Genomic DNA, 23,338 nt, shown 5'->3' on the forward strand with positions numbered 1-23,338 from the left:
CAGAAATTGCGTCGCTATGAAATACTATGGGTTCCATGACTTCTTCTTTTACATCGAGTAACGTTTCTATGGTAACGACAGGGTTTTCTTTTGGGATACGAGTATCTACTTTCCGATGCACTATTAGTTCTTGACTGCATTCTTTAGTGCATCCCTCGCTCCCTCACATTGACAAATTATCGCAGAAACTGCGTCGCTATGAAATACTATGGGTTCTATTATTCTCCTTCTAAATCGAGTAACGTTTCTATGGAAACGACAGGATTTTCTTTTTGGATACGAGTATCACCTTTCTGAAGCACTATTCCGTCTCTTTTCTGCATCCCTCGCTCCCTCACATTGACGAATTAACACAGCAATTGCGTCGCTATGAAATATTATGGGTTCCATGACGCCTCCTGCTAAATCGAGTAACGTTTCTATGGAAACGACAGGATTTTCTTTTGGGATACGACTATCTGCTTTCCGATACACTACGCCTTCTTTACTGCATCCCTCGCTCCCTCACATTGACGAATTAACACAGAAATTGCGACGCTTTGAAATTCTATGGGTTCTATGCCTTCTCCTTCTAAATCGAGTAACGTTTCTATTTAAACGACAGGATTTCCTTTTGGGATACGAGTATCTCCTTTTCGATGCACTATTCATTCTTTACTGCATCCCTCGCTCCCTCACATTGACGAATTAACACAGAGATTGCGTCGCTATGAAAAACTGTCTGTTCTATGACTTCTCCTTCTAAATCGAGTAACGTTTCTATTTAAACGACAGGATTTTCTTTTGGGATACGAGTATCTCCTTTCCGATGCACTATTCCGTCTTTACTGCATCCCTCGCTCCCTCACATTGACGAAATAACACAGAAATTGCGTCGCTACGAAATACTATTGGTTCCATGACTTCTCCTTCTAAATCGAGTAACGTTTCTATGGAAACGACAGGATTTTCTTTTGGGATACGAGTATCTCCATTCCGTTGCACTATCCCTTCTTTACTGCATCACTCGCTCAATCACATTAACGAATTAACACAGAGATTGCGCCGTTATGATATACTGTGCGTTCTATGACTTATCCATCTAAATCGAGTAACGTTTCTATGGAAACGACATTATCTTTATTTGGGATACGGGTATCTCCTTTCCGATGAACTATTCCTTCTTTACTGCATCACTCGCTCAATCACATTAACGAATTAATACAGAAATTGCGTCGCTATGAAATACATCCAGCATCTCTACGACCGTCTCCATGGGAGAATAGCAGCCTGCATTGCTGCAAAAGGTGGATATACACTGTACTAGTGCCGACATTGTGCATGCTCTGTTGCCTGTGTCCATGTGCCTGTGGTTCTGTCAGTGTGATCACGTGATGTATATGACCCCAGGAATGTGTCAATAAAGTTTCCCCTACCTGGGTCAATGAATTCATGGTGTTCTTATTTCAATTTCCAGGAGTGTACTATTGGTTGTAGGACACCTCCTTCTAAATCGAGTAACGATTCAATGGAAACGACAGGATTTCCTTTTGGGATACGGGTATCTCCTTTCCGATGAGCTATTCCTTCTTTACTGCATCACTCGCTCAATCACATTAACGAATTAATACAGAAATTGCGTCTCTATGAAATACGATGGGTTCCATGACTTCTCCTTCTACATCGAGTAACGTTTCTGTGGAAACGATAGGATTTTCTTTTGGGATACGACTCTCTCCTTTCCGATGCACTATGCCTTCTGTACTGAATCCTTCGCTCCCTCACATTAGCGAATTGACACGGAAACTTCGTCTCTATGAAATACTATGGGTTCTATGACTTCTCTTTCTAAATCGAGTAACGTTTCCATTGAAACAACAGTATTTTCTTTTGGGATACGAGTATCTCCTTCCGATGCACTATTCCGTCTTTGCTGCATCCCTCGCTCCCTCACTTTGACGAAATAACACAGAAATTGCGTCGCTATGAGATGCTATGGTTCCACGACTTCTCCTTTTACATCGAGTAACGTTTCTATGGTAACGACAGGGTTTTCTTTTGGGATACGAGTATCTCCTTTCCGATGCACTATTAGTTCTTGACTGCATCCCTCGCTTCCTCACATTGAAGAATAAGCACAGAAAACGCGCCGCCGTGAAATACTATGGGTTCTATGAAATCCCCTTCTAAATCGAGTAACGTTTCTATGGTAACGACAGGATTTTCTTTTAGGATACGAGTATCACCTTTCTGAAGCTCTATTCCGTCTTTTTTCTGCATCACTCGCTCCCTCACATTGACGAAATAACACAGAAATTGCGTCGCTATGAAATACTATGGGTTCCATGACTTCTCCTTCTAAATCGAGTAACGTTTCTATGGAAACGACAGGATTTTCTTTTGGGATACGACTATCTCCTTTCCGATGCATTATGAATTCTTTACTGGATCCCTCGCTCCCTCACATTGACGAATTAACACAGAAATGCGTCGCTATGAAATTCTATGGGTTCTATGTTTTCTCCTTCTAAATCGAGTAACGTTTCTATGGAGACGACAGGATTTTCTTTTGGGATACGACTATCTCGTTTCCGATGCTCTATTCCTTCTCTACTGCATCCCTCGCTCCCTCACATTGACGAATTAACACAGAAATTGCGTCGCTAAGAAATACTATAGGTTCTATGACTTCTCCTTCTAAAAAGAGTAACGTTTCTATTGAAACGACAGGATTTTCTTTTGGGATACGAGTATCACTTTTCCGATGCACTATCCCGTCTTTACTGCATCCCTCGCTCCCTCACATTGACGAATTAACACAGGATTTGCGTCGCTATGAAAAGCTATTGGTTCTAGGACACCTCCTTCTAAATCGAGTAACGTTTCAATGGAAACGACAGGATTTCCTTTTGGGATACGAGTTTCTCCTTTCCGATGCACTATTCCTCCTCTACTGCATCCCTCGCTCCCTCACATTGGCGAATTAAAACAGAGATTGCGTCGCTATGGAATACTGTGGGTTCTATGACTTCTCCTTCTAAATCGAGTAACGTTTCTATTGAAACGACAGGATTTTCTTTTGGGATACGAGTATCACTTTTCCGATGCACTATCCCGTCTTTACTGCATCCCTCGCTCCCCCCCCATTGAGGAATAAGCACAGAAATCGCGTCGCTGTGGTATACTATGGGTTCTTTAACTTCTCCTTTCAAATCGAGAAACGTTTCTATGGAAACGACAGGCTTTTCTTTTGGGATAGGAGTATCTCCTTTCCGATGCACTATTCCTTCTTTACTGCATCCCTGGCTCCCTCACATTGACGAATTAACACAGAAATTGCGTCGCTAAGAAATACTATAGGTTCTATGACTTCTCCTTCTAAAAAGAGTAACGTTTCTATGGAAACGACAGGATTTACTTTTGGGATACGAGTATTTCCTTTCGAAGCACTATTCCGACTTTGCTGCATCTCTCGCTCCCTCACATTGACGAATTAACACAGAAATTGCGTCGCTATGAAATACAATGGGTTCTATGACTTCTGCTTCAAAATCAAATAACGTTTCTATGGAAACGACGGGATTTTCTTTTGGGATACGACTATCGCCTTTCCGATGCACTATTACTTCTATACTGTAACCCTCGCCTCCTCACATTGGCGAATTAACACAGAAATTGCGTCGCTATGAAATACTATTTGTTCTATGACTTCTCCTTCTAAATCGAGTAACGTTTCTATTGAAACGACAGGATTTTCTTTTGGGATACGAGTATCTCCTTTCTGATGCACTATTAGTTTTTTTCTGCATCCCTCGCTCCCTCACATTGATGAAATAACACAGAAATTGCGTCGCTATGAAAAACTATGGATTCCATGACTTCTCCTTCTATATCGCGTACCGTTTCTATGGAAACGACAGGATTTTCTTTTGGGATACGAGTATCTCCTTTCAGATGCCCTATTAGTTCTTTACTGCATCCCTCGCTCCCTCCCATTGAAGAAAAAGCACAGAAATCGCGTCGCTGTGAAGTACTATGGGTTCTTTAACTTCTCTTTTCAAATCGAGAAACGTTTCTATGGAAACGACAGGATTTTCTTTTGGGATAGGAGTCTCTCCTTTCCGATGCACTATTCCGTCTTTTCTGCGCCCCTCGCTCCCTCACATTGTCGAATTAACACAGAAATTGCGTCGATATGAAATTCTATGGGTTCTATGACATCGACTTCTAAATCGAGTAACGTTTCTAGGGAAACGACAGGACTTTCTTTTGGGATACGAGTATCTCCTTTCCGAAGCACTATTCCGTCATTGCTGCAACTCTCGCTCCCTCACATTGTCGAATTAACACAGAAATTGCTTAGCGATGAAATACTATTGGTTCTATGACCTCTCCTTCTATATCGAGTAACGTTTCTATGGAAACGACTGGATTTTCTATTCGGATACGAGTATCTCCTTTCCGATGCATTATGCCTTCTTTACTGGATCCCTCGCTCCCTCACATTGACGAATTAACACAGAAATTGCGTCGCTATGAAATTCTATGGGTTCTACGTTTTCTCCTTCTAAATCGAGTAACGTTTCTATGGAAACGACAGGATTTTCTTTTGGGATACGACTATCTCGTTTCCGATGCTCTATTCCTTCTCTACTGCATCCCTCGCTCCCTCACATTGACGAATTAACACACAATTTGCGTCGCTATGAAAAGCTATTGGTTCTAGCACACCTCCTTCTAAATCGAGTAACGTTTCAATGGAAACGACAGGATTTCCTCTTGGGATCCGTGTTTCTCCTTTCCGATGCACTATTCCTTCTTTACTGCATCCCTCGCTCCCCCACATTGACGAATTAAAACAGAGATTGCGTCGCTATGGAATACTGTGGGTTCTATGACTTCTCCTTCTAAATCGAGTAACGTTTCTATTGAAACGACAGGATTTTCTTTTGGGATACGAGTATCACCTTTTCGATGCACTATTCTGCTTTTACTGCATCCCTCGCTCCCTCACATTGACGAATTAACACAGAATTTGCGTCGCTATGAAAAGCTATTGGTTCTAGGACACCTCCTTCTTAATCGAGTGACGTTTCAATGGAAACGACAGGATTTCCTTTTGGGATACGAGTTTCTCCTTTCCGATGCACTATTCCTCCTCTACCGCATCCCTCGCTCCCTCACATTGACGAATTAAAACAGAGATTGCGTCGCTATGGAATACTGTGGGTTCTATGACTTCTCCTTCTAAATCGAGTAACGTTTCTATTGAAACGACAGGATTTTCTTTTGGGATACGAGTATCACTGTTCCGATGCACTATTCCGTCTTTACTGCATCCCTCGCTCCCCCCCCATTGAGGAATAAGCACAGAAATCACGTCGCTGTGATATACTAAGGGTTCTTTAACTTCTCCTTTCAAATCGAGAAACTTTTCTATGGAAACGACAGGATTTTCTTTTGGGATAGGAGTATCTCCTTTCCGATGCACTATTCCTTCTTTACTGCATCCCTCGCTCCCTCACATTGACGAATTAACGCAGAAATTCCGTCGCTAAAAATTCTACAGGTTCTATGACTTCTTCTTCTAAAAAGAGTAACGTTTCTATGGAAACGAAAGGATTTACTTTTGGGATACGAGTATCTCCTTTCCGAAGCACTATTCCGACTTTGCTGCATCTCTCGCTCCCTCACATTGACGAATTAACACAGAAATTGCGTCGCTATGAAATACAATGCGTTCTATGACTTCTGCTTCAAAATCAAATAACGTTTCTATGGAAACGACGGGATTTTCTTTTGGGATACGACTATCGCCTTTCCGATGCACTATTACTTTTTTACTGTATCCCTCGCCTCCTCACATTGGCGAATTAACACAGAAATTGCGTCGCTATGAAATACTATTTGTTCTATGACTTCTCCTTCTAAACCGAGTAACGTTTCTATTGAAACGACAGGATTTTCTTTTGGGATCCGAGTATCTAATTTCCGATGCACTATTCCGTCTTTACTGCATCCCTCGCTCCCTCACATTGACGAAATAACCCAGAAATTGCGTGCCATGAAGTACTATGGTTTCCATGACATCACCTTCTAAATCGAGTAACTTTTCTATGGAAACGACAGGATTTTCTTTTGGGATACGAGTATCTCCTTTCTGATGCACTATTAGTTCCTTTCTGCGCCCCTCGCTCCCTCACATTGTCGAATTAACACAGAAATTCCGTCGATATGAAATTCTATTGGTTCTATGACATCCCCTTCTAAATCGAGTAACGTTTCTATGGAAACGACAGGATTTTCCTTTGGGTACGAGTATCTCCTTTCCGAAGCACTATTCCGTCATTGCTGCAACTCTCGCTCATTCACATTGACGAATTAACACAGAAAATGCTTAGCGATGAAATACTATTGGTTCTATGACCTCTCCTTCTGTATCGCGTAACGTTTCTATGGAAACGACCGGATTTTCTTTAGGGATACGAGTATCTCCTTTCCGATGCACTATTCCTCCTTTACTGCATCCCTCCCTCCCTCACATTCACGAATTAACACAGAAATTGCGTGGCTATGAAATACTATGGGTTTTATGACTTCTCCATCTAAACCGAATAACGTCTCCATTGAACCGACAGGATTTTCTTTTGGGATAGGAGTCTCCTTTCCGATGCACTATTCCGTCTTTACTGCATCCCTCGCTCCCTCACATTACGAATTAACACAGAGATTGCGTCGCTACGAAATACTATGGGTTCCATGAATTCTTCTTCTAAATCGAGTAACGTTTCTATGGAAACGACAGGATTTTTTTTTGGGATACGAGTATCTCCTTTCCGTTGCACTATTCATTCTTTGCTGCATCACTCGCTCAATCACATTAACGAATTAACACAGAGATTGCGTCGCTATGATATACTGTGGGCTCTATGACTTATCCATCTAAACCGAGTAACGTTTCTATGGAAACGACAGGATTTTCTTTTGGTATACGAGTATCTCCTTTCCGATGAACTATTCCTTCCTTACTGCATCACTCGCTCAATCACATTTACGAATTAACACAGCAATTGCGTCGCTATGAAATACTATGGGTTCCATGACTTCTCCTTCTAAATCGAGTAACGTTTCTATGGAAACGACAGGATTTTCTTTAGGGATACGTGTATCTCCTTTCCGATGCACTATTAGTTCTTTACTGCATCCCTCGCTTCCTCACATTGAAGAATATGCACAGAAATTGCGCCGATGTGAAATACTATGGGTTCTATATCTTCTCCTTTCAGATCGAATAACGTTTCTATGGAAACGACGGAATTTTCTTTTGGGATACTAGTATCTCCTTTCCGATGCACTATTCCTTCTTTACTGCATCCCTCGCTCCCTCACATTGACGAATTAACGCAGAAATTGCGTCGCTAAGAATTACTATGGGTTTTATGACTTCTCCTTCTAAACCGAGTAACGTTTCTATGGAAACGACATGCTTTTCTTTTGGGATACGAGTATCTCCTTTCCGATGGACTATTCCTTCTTTACTGCATCCCTCGCTCCCTCACATTCAACAGTTAACACAGAAATTGCGTGGCTATGAAATACTATGGGTTCTATGACTTCTCCTTCCAAATGGTGTAACGTTTCTATTGAAACGACAGAATTTTCTTTTGGGATACGAGTTTCTCCTTTCCGATGCACTATTCCTCCTCTACTGCATCCCTCGCTCCCTCACATTGGCGAATTAAAACAGAGATTGCGTCGCTATGGAATACTGTGTGTTCTATGACTTATCCTTCTAAATCGAGTAACGTTTCTATTGAAACGAAAGGATTTTCTTTTGGGATACGAGTATCACTTTTCCGATGCACTATCCCGTCTTTACTGCATCCCTCGCTCCCTCACATTGACGAATTAACACAGAAATTGCGTCGCTATGAAATACAATGGGTTCCATGACTTCTCCTTCTAAATCGAGTAACGTTTCTAGGGAAACGACAGGATTTTCTTTTGGGTTACGAGTATCTCCTTTCCGATGCACTATTAGTCATTTACTGCATCCCTCGCTCCCTCACATTGACGAATAAGCACAGACATTGCGTCGCTGTGAAATACAATGGGTTCTATAACTTCTCATTCAAAATCAAATAAGGTTTCTATGGAAACGACAGGATTTTCTTTTGGGACACGAGTATCTCCTTTCCGATGCACTATTCCTTCCTTAGTGCATCCCTCGCCCCCTCACATTGAGATATTAACGCAGAAACTGCGTCGCTATGAAATACTGTGGGTTCTATGATTATCCTTCTAAATCGGGTAACGTTTCTATGGAAAAGACAGGATTTTCCTTTGGGATACGAGTATCTCCTTTCTGAAGCACTATTCCGGCTTTTTTCTGCATCCCTCGCTCCCTCACATTCACGAATTAACACAGCAATTGCGTCGCTATGAAATATTATGGGTTCCATGACGCCTCCTTCTAAATCGAGTAACGTTTCTATGGAAACGACAGGATTTTCTTTTGGGATACGAGTATCTCGTTTCCGATGCTCTATTCCTTCTCTACTGCATCCCTCGCTCCCTCACATTGACGAATTAAAACAGAGATTGCGTCGCTATGAAATACAATGGGTTTTATGACTTCTCCTTCAAAATCAAATAACGTTTCTATGGAAACGACGGGATTTTCTTTTGGGATACGACTATCGCCTTTCCGATGCACTATTACTTCTGTACTGCATCCCTCGCTTCCTCACATTGGCGAATTAACACAGAAATTGCGTCGCTATGAAATACTATTTGTTCTATGACTTCTCCTTCTAAATCGAGTAACGTTTCTATTGAAACGACAGGATTTTCTTTTGGGATACGAGTATCTCCTTTCCGATGCACTATTCCGTCTGTACTTCATCCCTCGCTCCCTCACGTTGACGAAATAACCCAGAAATTGCGTGCTATGAACTACTATGGTTTCCATGACATCTCCTTCTAAATCGAGTAACGTTTCTATGGAAACGACAGGATTTTCTTTTGGGATACGAGTATCTCCTTTCTGATGCACTATTAGTTCTTTTCTGCATCCTTCGCTCCCTCACATTGACGAAATAACACAGAAATTGCGTCGCTATGAAAAACTATGGATTCCATGACTTCTCCTTCGATATCGCGTACCGTTTCTATGGAAACGACTGGATTTTCTTTTCGGATACGAGTATCTCCTTTCAGATGCACAATTAGTTCTTTACTGCATCCCTCGCTCCCTCCCATTGAAGAAAAAGCAGAGAAATCGCGTCGCTGTGAAGTACTATGGGTTCTTTAACTTCTCTTTTCAAATCGAGAAACGTTTCTATGGAAACGACAGGATTTTCTTTTGGGATAGGAGTCTCTCCTTTCCGATGCACTATTCCGTCTTTTCTGCGCCCCTCGCTCCCTCACATTGTCGAATTAACACAGAAATTGCGTCGATATGAAATTCTATGGGTTCTATGACATCCCCTTCTAAATCGAGTAACGTTTCTATGGAAACGACAGGATTTTCTTTTGGGATACGAGTATCTCCTTTCCGAAGCACTATTCCGTCTTTCCTGCAACTCTCGCTCCCTCACATTGACGAATTAACACAGAAATTGGTTAGCGATGAAATACTATTGGTTCTATGGCCTCTCCTTCTATATCGAGTAACGTTTGTATGGAAACGACCGGATTTTCTTTAGGCATACGAGTATCTCCATTCCGATGCACTATTCCTCCTTTACTGCATCCCTCCCTCCCTCACATTCACGAATTATCACAGAAATTGCGTGGCTATGAAATACTATGGGTTTTATGACTTCTCCTTCTAAACCGAATAACGTTTCTATTGAAACGACAGGATTTTCTTTTGGGATAGGAGTCTCCCCTTTCCGATGCACTACTCCGTCTTTACTGCATCACTCGCTCCCTCACATTGCGAATTAACACAGAAATTGCGTCGTTACGAAATACTATGGGTTCCATCAATTCTCCTTCTAAATCGAGTAACGTTTCTATGGAAACGACAGGATTTTCTTTTGGGATAGGAGTATCTCCTTACCGAAGCACTATTCCGACTTTACTGCATTCCTGGCTCCCTCACATTGACGAATTAACACAGAAATTGCGTCGCTATGAAATACTATGTGTTCTATGACTTCTCCTTCTAAATCGAGTAACGTTTCTATGGAAACGACAGGATTTTCTTTAGGGATTCGAGTATCTCCTTTCCGCTGCACTATTCCTTCTTTACTGCATCCCTCGCTCCCTCACATTGACGAATAAACACAGTAATTGCGTCGCTATGATATACTATCGGTTCTATGATTACTCCATCTAATTCGAGTAACGTTTCTAAGGAAACAATGGAATTTTCTTTTGGGATTCGACTATCTCCTTTCCGATGCACTATTCCTTCTGTACTGCATCCCTTGCTTCCTCACATTGGCGGATTAACACAGAAATTGCGTCGCTATGAAATACTATGTGTTCTATGACTTCTCCTTCTAAATCGAGTAACGTTTCTGTGGAAACGACGGGATTTACTTTTGGGATACGAGTATCTCCTTTCCGATGCACTATTCCTTCTGTACTGCATCCCTCGCTTCCTCACTTTGGCGTATTAACACACAAATTGCGTCGCTCTGAAATACTATGTGTTCTATGACTTCTCCATCTAAGTCGAGTAACATTTCTATTGAAACGACAGGATTTTCTTTTGGGACACGAGTATCTCCTTTCCGATACACTATTCCTTCTTTACTGCATCCCTCGCTCCCTCACATTGACGAATTAACACATATATTGCGTCGCTACGAAATACTATGGGTTCCATGAATTCTCCTTCTTAATCGAGTAATAGATCTATGGAAACAACAAGATTATCTTTTGGGATACGAGTATCTCCTTCCCGATGTACTATTAGTTCTTTACTGCATCCCTCGCTCCCTCGCATTGAAGACTAAGCACAGAAATTGCGTCGCTGTGAAATACTATGTGTTCGGTAACACCTCCTTTCAAATCGAGTAACGTTTCTATGGAAACGACAGGATTTTCTTTTGGGATACGAGTATCTCCTTTCCGATGCACTATTCCTTCAGTACTGCATTCCTCGCTCCCTCACATTGACGAATTAACACAGATATTGCGATGCATTGAAATACAATGCGTTCTATGACTCCCCATTCTAATTCGAGTAACGTTTCTATCGAACAACACGATTGTCTTTTCGGATACGAGAATCTCCTTCCCGATGCACTTTTCCTTCTTTACTGCTTCCCTGGCTCCCTCACATTGACGAATTAAAACAGTAATAGCCTTGCTATGATTTACTATGTGTTCTATGACTTCTCCTTCTAAATCGAGTAACGTTCCTATCGAAACGACTTGAATTTCTTTTGGGATACGACTATATCCTTTCCGATGCACTATTCCTTTTGTACAGCATTTCTCGCTCCCTCACATTGACGAATAAACACAGAAATGCGTCGCTATGAACTAGTATGGGTTCTATAACTTCTCTTTCTAAATCGAGTAACGTTTCTATGGAAACGACCGGATTTCCTTTTGGGATACGAGTATCTCCTTTCCGAAGCTCTATTCCTTCTTTACTGCATCCCTCGCTCCCTCACATTGCCGAATTAAAACAGAAAATGCGTCGCTATGAAATACTATGTGTTCTATGGGTTCTCCTTCTAAATCGAGTAACGTTTCTATTGAAACGACAGGATTTTGTTTTGGGATACGAGTATCTCCTTTCCGATGCACTATTCATTCTTTACTGCATCCCTGGCTCCCACACATTAACGAATCATCGCAGAAATTGCATCGCTATGGAATACTATGTGTTCAATGACTTCTCCTTCTAAATCGAGTAACGTTTCAATGGAAACGAAAGGATTTTCTTTTGGGATACGAGTATCTCCTTTCCGATGCACTATTCCTTCTTTAATGCATCCCTCGCTCCCTCACATTGACGAATAACACAGAGATTGCGTCGCTATGAAATACTGTGGGTTCTATGACTCATCCTTCTAATTCGAGTAACGTTTCTATGGAAACGAGAGGATTTTCTTTTGGTATACGAGTATCTCCTTTCCGATGCACTATTCCTTCTTTACTGCATCCCTCGCTCCCTGACGTTGACGGATTAGGACAGAAATTGCGTGGCTATTATGTACTATGGGTTCTATGACTTTTCCTTCTATATCGAGTAACGTTTCTATGGAAACGACCGGATATCCTTTTGGGATACAAGTATCTCCTTTCCGATGCACTATTCCTTCTTTACTGCATCCCTCGCTCCCTCACATTGACGAATTAAAACAGAAATTGCGTCGCTATGAAAAACTATGTGTTCTATGGGTTCTCCTTCTAAATCGAGTAACGTTCCTATGGAAACTACTGGAATTTCTTTTGGGGTACGGGTATCTCCTATCCGATGCACAATTCCCTCTTTCCTACATCCCTGGCTCCCCCACATTGACGAATTAACACAGAAATTGCGTCGCTATGAAGTACTATGGGTTCTATGACTTCTCCTTCTAAATCGTGTGATGTTTCTATTGAAACGACAGGATTTTGTTTTGGGATGCGAGTTTCTCCTTCCCGATGCACTATTAGTTCTTTACTGCATCCGTCGCTCCCACGCATTGAGAAATAAGCACAGAAATTGCGTCGCTGTGAAATACTATGTGTTCGGCAACTTCTCCATTCAAATCGAGTAACGTTTCTATGGAAACGACAGGATTTTCTTTTGGGATACGAGTAACTCCTCTCCGATGCACTATTCCTTCTTTACTGCGTCCCTCGTTCCCTCACATTCACGAATTAACACAGAAATTGCGTGGCTATGAATAACTATGGGTTCTATGACTTCTCCTTCTAAACCGAGTAACGTTTTTATTGAAACGACAGGATTTTCTTTTGGGATAGGTGTCTCTCCTTTCCGTTGCACTATTCCGTCTTTACTGCATCCCTCGCTCCCTCTCATTGACGAATTAACACATATATTGCGTCGCTACGAAATACTATGGGTTCCATGAATTCTCCTTCTTAATCGAGTAATAGATCTATGGAAACGACAAGATTATCTTTTGGGATACGAGTATCTCCTTTCCGATGCACTATTAGTTCATTACTGCATCCCTCGCTCACTCACATTCACGAATAAACACAGTAATTGCGTCGCTATGATTTACTATCGGTTCTATGATTTCTCCTTCTAAATCGAGTAACGTTTCTAAGGAAACAATGGAATTTTCTTTTGGGATTCGACTATCTCCTTTCCGATGCACTATTCCCTCTGTACTGCATCCCTCGCTTCCTCATATTGGCGAATTAACACAGAAATTGCGTCGGTATGAAATACTATGTGTTCTATGACTTCTCCTTCTAAGTCGAGTAACGTTTCTATGGAAACGACGGGATTTACTTTAGGGATACGAGTATCTCCTTTCCGATGCACTATTCCTTCTGTACTGCATCCCTCGCTTCCTCACATTGACGAATTAACACAGATATTGCGACGCATTGAAATACAATGCGTTCTATGACTCCCCATTCTAATTCGAGTAACGTTTCTATCGAACAACACGATTGTCTTTTCGGATACGAGTATCTCCTTTCCGATGCACTATTCCCTCTTTACTGCATTTCTCGCTCCCTCACATTGACGAATAAATACAGATATTTCGTCGCTATGAACTAGTATGGATTCTATAACTTCTCTTTCTAAATCGAGTAACGTTTCTATGGAAACGACCGCATTTCCTTTTGCGATACGAGTATCTCCTTTCCGATGCACTATTCCTTCTTTACTGCATTCCTCGCTCCCTCACATTGACGAATTAAAACATAAATTGCGTCGCTATGAAATACTATGTGTTCTATGGGTTCTCCTTCTAAATCGAGTAACGTTTCTATTGAAACGACAGGATTTTGTTTTGGGATACGAGTATCTACTTTCCGATGCACTATTCCTTCTTTACTGCATCCCTGGCTCCCACACATTGACGAATCATCGCAGAAATTGCATCGCTGTGGAATACTATGTGTTCAATGACTCCTCCTTCTAAATCGAGTAACGTTTCAATGGAAGCGAAAGGATTTTCTTTTGGGATACGAGTATCTCCTTTCCGATGCACTATTCCTTCTTTACTGCATCCCTCGCTCCCTCACATTGCCGAATTAAAACAGAAAATGCGTCGCTATGAAATACTATGTGTTCTATGGGTTCTCCTTCTAATTCGAGTAACGTTTCTACTGAAACGAGAGGATTTTCTTTTGGTATACGAGTATCTCCTTTCCGATGCACTATTCCTTCTTTACTGCATCCCTCGCGCCTTGACATTGACGGATTAGGACAGAAATTGCGTGGCTATTATGTACTATGGGTTCTATGACTTTTCCTTCTATATCGAGTAACGTTTCTATGGAAACGACCGGATTTCCTTTTGGGATACGAGTATCTCCTTTCCGATGCACTATTCCTTCTTTACTGCATCCCTCGCTCCCTCACATTGACGAATTAAAACAGAAATTGCGTCGCTATGAAAAACTATGTGTTCTATGGGTTCTCGTTCTAAATCGAGTAACGTTCCTATGGAAACGGTAGGAATTTCTTTTGGGGTACGGGTATCTCCTATCCGATGCCCAATTCCCTCTTTCCTGCATCCCTGGCTCCCTCACATTGACGAATTAACACACATATTGCGTCGCTACGAAATACTATGGGTTCCATGAATTCTCCTTCTTAATCGAGTAATAGATCTATGGAAACGACAAAATTATCTTTTGGGATACGTGTATCTTCTTCCCGATGCACTATTAGTTGTTTACTGCATCCCTCGCTCCCTCGCAATGAAGAATAAGCACAGAAATTGCGTCGCTGTGAAATACTATGTGTTCGGTAACTTCTCCTTTCAAATCGAGTAACGTTTCTATGGAAACGAAAGGATTTTCTTTTGGGATACGAGTGTCTCCTTTCCGATGCACTATTCCTTCTTTACTGCATCCCTCGCTCCCTCACATTGACGAATTAACACAGAAATTGCGTCGCTATGAAAAACTATGTGTTCTATGGGTTCTCCTTCTAAATCGAGTAACGTTTCTGTGGAAACGACAGGAATTTCTTTTGGGATACGGGTATCTCCTATCCGATGCACAATTCCCTCTTTCCTGCATCCCTGGCTCCCTCACATTGACGAATTAACACAGAAATTGCGTCGCTATGAAATACTATAGGTTCTATAACTTCTCCTTCTAAATCGAGTAACGTTTCTATTTAACCGACAGGATTTTGTTTTCGGATACGACTATATCCTTTCCGATGCACAATTCCTTCTGTACTGCATCCCTCGGTCCCTCACATTGGCGAATTATCAATGAAATTGCGTCGCTATGATATACTATGGGTTCTATGACTTCTCCTTCTAAATCGAGTAACGTTTCTATGGAAACGACAGGATTTTCTTTTGGGATACGAGTTTCTCCTTTCCGATGCGCTATTCCCTCTTTACTGCATCTCTCGCTCTCTCACATTGGCGAATTAACACAGAAGATGCGGCGCTATGAAATACTATGGGTTCTATGACTTCTCCTTCTAAATCTAGTAACGTTTCTATGGAAACGAAAGGATTAGCTTTTGGGATACGAGTATCTCCTTTCCGATGCAGTATTAGTTCTTTACTGCATCCCTCGCTCCCTCACATTGACGAATAAGCATAGTAATTGCGTCGCTATGAAGTACTATAGGTTCTAGAACTTCTCCTTCTAAATCGAGTAACGTTTCTATTTAAACGAAAGGATTTTGTTTTCGGATACGACTATCTCCGTTCCGATGCACTATTCCTTCTTTACTTCATCCCTCGCTCCCTCACATTGACGAATTATCGCAGAAATTGCGTCGCTATGAAATACTACGGGTGCTATGAGTTCTCTTTCTAAATCGAGTAACGTTTCTATGGAAACGTCGGGATTTTCTTTTAGGATACCGAGTATCTCCTTTCCGATGCACTATTCCTTCTTTACTGCATCCCTCGCACTTTCACATTGACGAATTAGCACTGAAATTGCGTGGCTATGAAATACTATGGGTTCTATGACTTCTCCTTCTAAATCGAGTAACGTTTCTATGGTAACGACAGGATTTTCTTCTGGTACACGAGTATCTCCTTTCCGATGCACTATTCCTTCTGTACTTTATCCCTCGCTCCCTCACTTTGACGAATTAACACAGAAATTGCGTCGCTATGAAATACTATGGGTTCTATGACATCTCCTTCTAAATCGAGTAACGTTTCTATGGAAACGACAGGATTGTCTTCTGCTATACGAGTATCTCCTTTCCGATGCGCTATTCCTTCTTTACTGCATCCCTCGCTCCCTCACATTGACGAATTAACACACAAATTGCGTAGCTATCAAATACTATGGATTCTATGGCTTCTCCTATCAAATCTAGTAACGTTTCTATGGAAACGACAGGATTAGCTTTTGGGATACGAGTATCTCCTTTCCGATGCACTATTCCTTCTTTACCGCATCCCCCGCTCCCTCACATTGACGAATTAACACAGATATTGTGTCGCTATGGAATACTATGGGTTCCATGAGTTCTCCTTCTAAAACGAGTAACGTTTCAATGGAAACGAAAGGATTTTCTTTTGGGATACGAGTGTCTCCTTTCCGATGCACTATTCCTTCTTTATTGCATCCCTCGCTCCCTCACATTGACGAATTAACACAGAAATTGCGTCGCTATTGAAAACTATGTGTTCTATGACTTCTCCTTCTAAATCGAGTAACGTTTCTATGGAAACGACAGGAATTTCTTTTGGGATACGGGTATCTCCTATCCGATGCACAATTCCCTCTTTCCTGCATCCCTGGCTCCCTCACATTGACGAATTAACACAGATATTGCGTCGCTATTAAATACTATGGGTTCTATGACTTCTCCTTCTAAATCGAGTAACGTTTCTATGGTAACGACAGGATTTTCTTCTGGTACACGAGTATCTCCTTTCCGATGCACTATTCCTTCTGTACTTTATCCCTCGCTCCCTCACTTTGACGAATTAACACAGAAATTGCGTCGCTATGAAATACTATGGGTTCTATGACATCTCCTTCTAAATCGAGTAACGTTTCTATGGAAACGACAGGATTGTCTTCTGGTATACGAGTATCTCCTTTCCGATGCACTATTCCGTCTTTACTGCATCCCTCGCTCCCTCACATTGACGAATTAACACAGATATTGCGTCGCTATTAAATACTATGTGTTCTATGACTTCTCCATCTAAATCGAGTAACGTTTCTATGGAAACGACAGTATTTGCTTTTGGTATACGACTATCTCCTTTTCGATGCACTATTCCTTCTGTACTGCATCCCTCGCTCCCTCACATTGACGAATTAATACAGAAATTGCGTCGCTACGAAATACTATGGGTTCCATGATTTCTGCTCCCAAACCGAGTGATATATCTATGGAAACGACAAGATCATCTTTTGGGATACGAGTATCTCCTTTCCGTTGCACTATTAGTTCATTACTGGATCCCTCTATAAAGGCACATTTGCATGCCAAGCGTGAGTTTCCTCGGAAACGCGAGATATTAATTAAATAAATAATCAGTGACAAATAAATAAAGCCTATGGCACACAACTGCAGCGCTGTGTCGCTGATAAAACAAAAGCACAATTACGTTACTCGTATATTTGATTAAAAAAGGAGAGCTCTGGTTTAAGTGGTGCGAGAAGCACGTATTTTAGTTTATTGTCTGGCACACCGCCATATTTCATGTTATAGAAAATTACTGCGAGTTGCAACCATATTAGGCACTCGATTCTGAAAAGAATTTATATTTATAAAAGTAAGTAGGATTGTGAACTGTAGGCTTATTCATTGAATATATCTGATTTAACTAACTGTGTAATTTTTTTGTTTAGTAGACAATCACCTCTGTACGATGTTTTGGCATGGCTGGCAAATTATTGTAATATTGAGATTTAGTTTATGAGTCCGCACCTACCGCAGCAGTCTTTGGAAACGATTTAATTACGAAGTCCGATTATTTCAGTTTTATTTCACGGTCAACTACGAGTAACATTGCCTTTACGAAAAAGCCATTGTCAAGCGTCTGATACCGAATAATTAAAACCTGACGACTCATAGGAGAGACAATTATACAGATAAAATAATTAATATTTTATTTATTTTATTTTATTTATTTTATATTGGCGACTGCGTGTCGGACTTGTTATTTTGTCATTTGTTACATTGTTCTCTTTGTTTCATGTGAAAAATCAACTTTCTGGACCTGGACTTGACTATATGAGAAATAACAAAAATCAGAAGATATTTGCCAATTATAAAATTTTTGCGGGAAGACGCAAAGAAGTTTCCAGCAAAATATGGTTAGACGCAGCATCTTTGCATTAGCAGGCTTGACCAGACGTATAATTCAGTGTATTAGCTTTTCAGTAAAATTCTGTAGTGTTTCTTTTCCGCATAACAGTTTCAGTGATAAATTCCATTCTCAGTATTTTTCCTTAGACAATAACGTATGCAACAATACCAATACACGAGTGTACAATATGGCCGACTTCTGTACGATATCATGTAACATGGCCTGCAGCCATTACCAATAATCTCAAATTCAGTTTATATTTTTAAATTAACAGACAGCCATTGTTGCTACGACCGATTCATGCTCAACTGCATTTTATTTTAAAATCAGTGTCAAATATTTTCTTGAAACATATATCACGTGTGGCATGGTAATAACTAGAAAACAATACGCAAAAATGGAACAGCAAAGACGTACTATTCAGACGCAATCCGACTCGGACGAGAGACAAATGTTAGAAAATGACTTTACGACAGCAACCGGTAGTGACGATTCATCAAACATTGACGCAAGTGTTGACGAAAATTTTGACAATAGGCCTTCCACCACAAAAATTTCAAAGTCTCAATCAGAGCCCATGTTAATGCATGACGTCACGTCTAATGACGCGGCGGGGGCAGAGACCATGCAAACGGCAAACATTGCCGACATGTTACAAATGCTAATGAAACAAAACGCAGAAAATATGGCAACCTTGCAGACGCAAAATGAACAGTTAAAGACACAAAACGACGGAATCAAATCTGATCTCATAGTACTCAAGACAGGTAATGACACTTTATGTAAGCGTGTGGAACTTATAGACGCCACACTGACCAAACAGATGACTGAACTCAGTGCTAAATTTTCCCAGCTTAATACGAGACAAGAAAAGACTACAACTGACGTAGCACTTTTACAGACACAAGTAAAAAGACCTTAATGTCACGTGTGAAGTTCTTACTGAACAAATTCAAACATATCCTTCAGTACATGACAACCTGGAAAAACGAATTACTCACGTACAGAATAAATTTGACAATGTTGAACAACACCTGACTGACATCTTACAATCTGATGCCACAGCTCATTTTCAAAATATTAATAAAGAATTTCATGATTGGGTAGTGAACAAAGACAAACATTTTGATAGATGCTTACGTGAAAATTTAGCAACAATTGTGCACGACTCCGTAGCGCAATACAATACTAATAACAAACAGCTGATCAGTGACGCAATACAATCCGTCACTGCACCCATGAGACAATTCACCGATCGACCACAGTCTGAATGTAACGAAAATATCAGTCAAAATGCACAGTTCAGGAACCAATATACATTCGAGTATGACACACACATACCGCACACGACAAATACACAAGAACAAAACACACCACGACTACAACACATACCACGATGTGGAAACACAAACACAAGCTATTATCATGGTAAACCACAGCAACATTATCGTAATTACTCGCCAGCTGGACATAGCAGTAATTACAGTGGGACAAATCCATAGCAACATTATCGTAATTACTCGCCAGCTGGACATAGCAGTAATTACAGTGGGACAAATCCATATCATAATGCAAAGGAAGACGAAAGCTTAATGAAACACAGGCAATTTCAGATTTTTATCCCAGAAAAACGAACCATTCATCCGGTGATTTTTCTCAAATCTTTTAGTAACGCATTTCCACGCACTTGGAGTGACCGGAAAAAGATTTCATATATTGTCGGTTACATCCAAGGCGATGCAGCTGTCTGATCATACAGTCAAGCTGACGTATGTACCACGTACAGTGAGTTTGAGCGTGCTTTTCTGAACAAATTCTGGTCGCAATCCGTTCAGGAGCGACTCAGAAGAAAAATTTTAGAACCTGAAACTTTTAACAATAAAAATGGTAACTTACGCAGATATTTTGAAAAATACTTGAACATGGGACACTTTTTAGACGAACCAGTCGCAACGCGAGATATACTCCGTGCGTTGAAGGCCAAATTGCCTTTCAACATTAAAGAAAAACTCCTACATATCCCGGATGACGATTCAGATTATTTTTTAACAGCTTTAGATTCGGTTGACATGTTACTTGAAGATCAGCGCTTCGCGCGGCAAAACAGCAGCCACAATGTTTACACTAGTGGTATGCAAAACATGCAGGCTTGCCAACACAATTCTGGCGCGCCCACAGTTGGATACGCGGTACAACAAAAACAGCAAACTCACATGCCGTCTCAGTACGGAAATCAAAATCAACACGCGTATTCCAATACAAACAATAGTTACAACAGTAATAACATTTCATGCGGCAATCCATACAAAAGGCACCGCGGTAATAACTACAACGGTAACAACGGATACAAAGGTAATAACAAAAACACAAACAGAAATAGAAATAATAATAACTACGAGCCAAGACAGCATCAAGGTTGGACTCGTAACGATCAATACTTTCATTCAAACTCTGCTTTGCCACAGCAGCCACCAGGTCAAAATTGGAGCATACCCTACGACCGACAGGTAAGTTATAATGCGCAACAGCAACAACAACCGCAAAAGTTTGGAGATCATAATAGGCAATATCCGAATGTGAATATATTATAGAAATGACACCTGATGCACAACCTCAATCTGTGTCAGTACCTAGTACAAATGCTAATCCAACAAACTAGAAACAGTCACTACTTTGCCCCAGGTCGTGGCTGAAGAATCCTTGGGGGGCGGCTTCAATGTTAATCAGTTATTTGACACCACACTTGAACAACAGAATAATGATATGCCGAGTAATTCTAAACAAAAACTACCTGTTTTATTTATAAGATACAACCACAATAACAATATATCAGATGAACTTTTACAAGACAGTACACAATGTCGTTTAAACACAAATGAAATTGTTTTAGCATCCACTACTGGTGTAGTAGGTGGGATTCCAACTACTATTATCCTAGATACAGGTGCAGCTGTGAGCGTTTTATCTTTTAATTTTTATAAAAAGATGTGTGAATTGGAACCTGTGCCTGAGTTTCCTGCCCAAAACTGTAAAATAACTACTGCACTAGGTAATAAGTCATGTAGGGTTACGATGCAAGTTTTTGTAAACGTTAAAATAGGTAATGGAACCGTACAATGGCCATTCCTGGTTGTACAAAACCTTGTGACTAATTGCATATTAGGAATAGATATTATGAGCGAGAAGGACTGCATTATAGACTTCTCCAAAGGTAAATGTATTTTAAATGATAAAAGCAGGGTAATTATTATTGATTTGGACAGGAGAACTCTAAAGCATGACAAACACTGTACAGGGTACAAGGTTCAGTTAGTACTTGACAAAGACATTCAAGACATGCAAACACGCTCATCTGACGCAGAGCTAATGGACTTGAAAACATTGCTTGATCATAAGATAAGTGAAGCTACAGCTCTCAGTGTACATGAACGTATAAAACTACAGGAAGTGTTATCCAAATATTTACAAGTTTTTACCAAACGATTAGGTGTTATCAACACGTATGTGTACAAGATTGAAGTTAAGCCTCACAAGATCTTCTACCATAAGACATATAACGTACCGTTATCTCAACGACCTGCTGTGTGGCAAGAATTAAAACAAATGTTAGACTGGAAGGTCATTGAACCATCCACCTCAACTTACTGTAGTCCTCTACTTGTTGTCAAAAAATCAAATGGAAGCATTAGGTTAGTGTTAGACGCACGAGCTATTAATGAAATAATTTTACCGGTTCACACAAAACCTGAAAATTTAGAAGAGCAATTACAGAAATTTCTAGATGCAAAATATTTTGCACAATAGATCTCGCTAATTCGTTTTGGCAGGTGGGTATCACTCCTGATTCTCGGAAATATACTGCATTTATGTTCGGGGGGCGAACCTATCAGTTTTGTGTTCTACCCTTCGGACTGAATGTCAGCTCTAGGGTATTCATTACTGCCCTGGATACCGTGCTTGGCGACGATTTAGTTGAGACAGTCACACACTATGTAGATGATATACTGATAGCTACACAATCTTGGAATGAACACGTTGACACACTTCAAGGAATTTTAGAAAAATTTGCACAAGCTGGAGTCACAGCCAATCTTAGAAAATCAAAGTTTGGTTGCAGTGAGATAAAGTATTTAGGACATATCATTAATTCACAGGGCATACGTCCGGATCCCAGTAAATTAGATGCTATCAGAAACTTTCCTAGCCCTCGAACTAAAAAGCAGTTAAAATCATTCCTTGGGCTATGTTCATTTTTCAGACGTTTTTTGCCACAACCACTTTTGAACAGTAAACATCTGCTAAATCTACTCAGAAAGAATCAAGTTTGGATCTGGTCGGAACAGTGCCAGAATGACTTTAATACAATTAAACATGCTTTAGTGAATGCTAACATATTGAGCCATCCAGATTTCAATTTAGATTTTTGTATGACTTGTGACGCTTCACGTACTGGCTTGGGCTGTTGCTTATTTCAAGTTGTAAAGAATAAAGAGGAGGAACAGATAAGAATTATTGGGTTTGCGAGTCGCACTCTAACTGAATGTGAGCGTACATACTCCACTACTGAGTTAGAAACACTTTCCATAGTATGGGCATTCAAGAAATTCAATTATTATTTATTTGGAAAACATACAGTAATTTACACCGATCACCAGGCCCTGACATTTTTGTTAACTTGTAAACTTGTACATCCTAGACTATCACGATGGGCAGTTACACTTCAGAACTACTCTTTTGAAATTAAGTACATAAGAGGTAAGGACAACACCATTGCAGACACTTTGTCTAGACTTCCACAAGGTATGAATGATACCAACAGTGACTTAGAAAATATAAATGACTACAGGATTCTCTTAATGCAAGACAAGCAGTATCACCAATATTATATTGATATGTGCAGAAACATGGCTGAATTACAAAAATCTGATCCTCACTGG

This window comes from Schistocerca americana, unplaced genomic scaffold (assembly GCF_021461395.2).
Source record: "Schistocerca americana isolate TAMUIC-IGC-003095 unplaced genomic scaffold, iqSchAmer2.1 HiC_scaffold_18, whole genome shotgun sequence".
Classification (NCBI taxonomy): domain Eukaryota; kingdom Metazoa; phylum Arthropoda; class Insecta; order Orthoptera; family Acrididae; genus Schistocerca; species Schistocerca americana.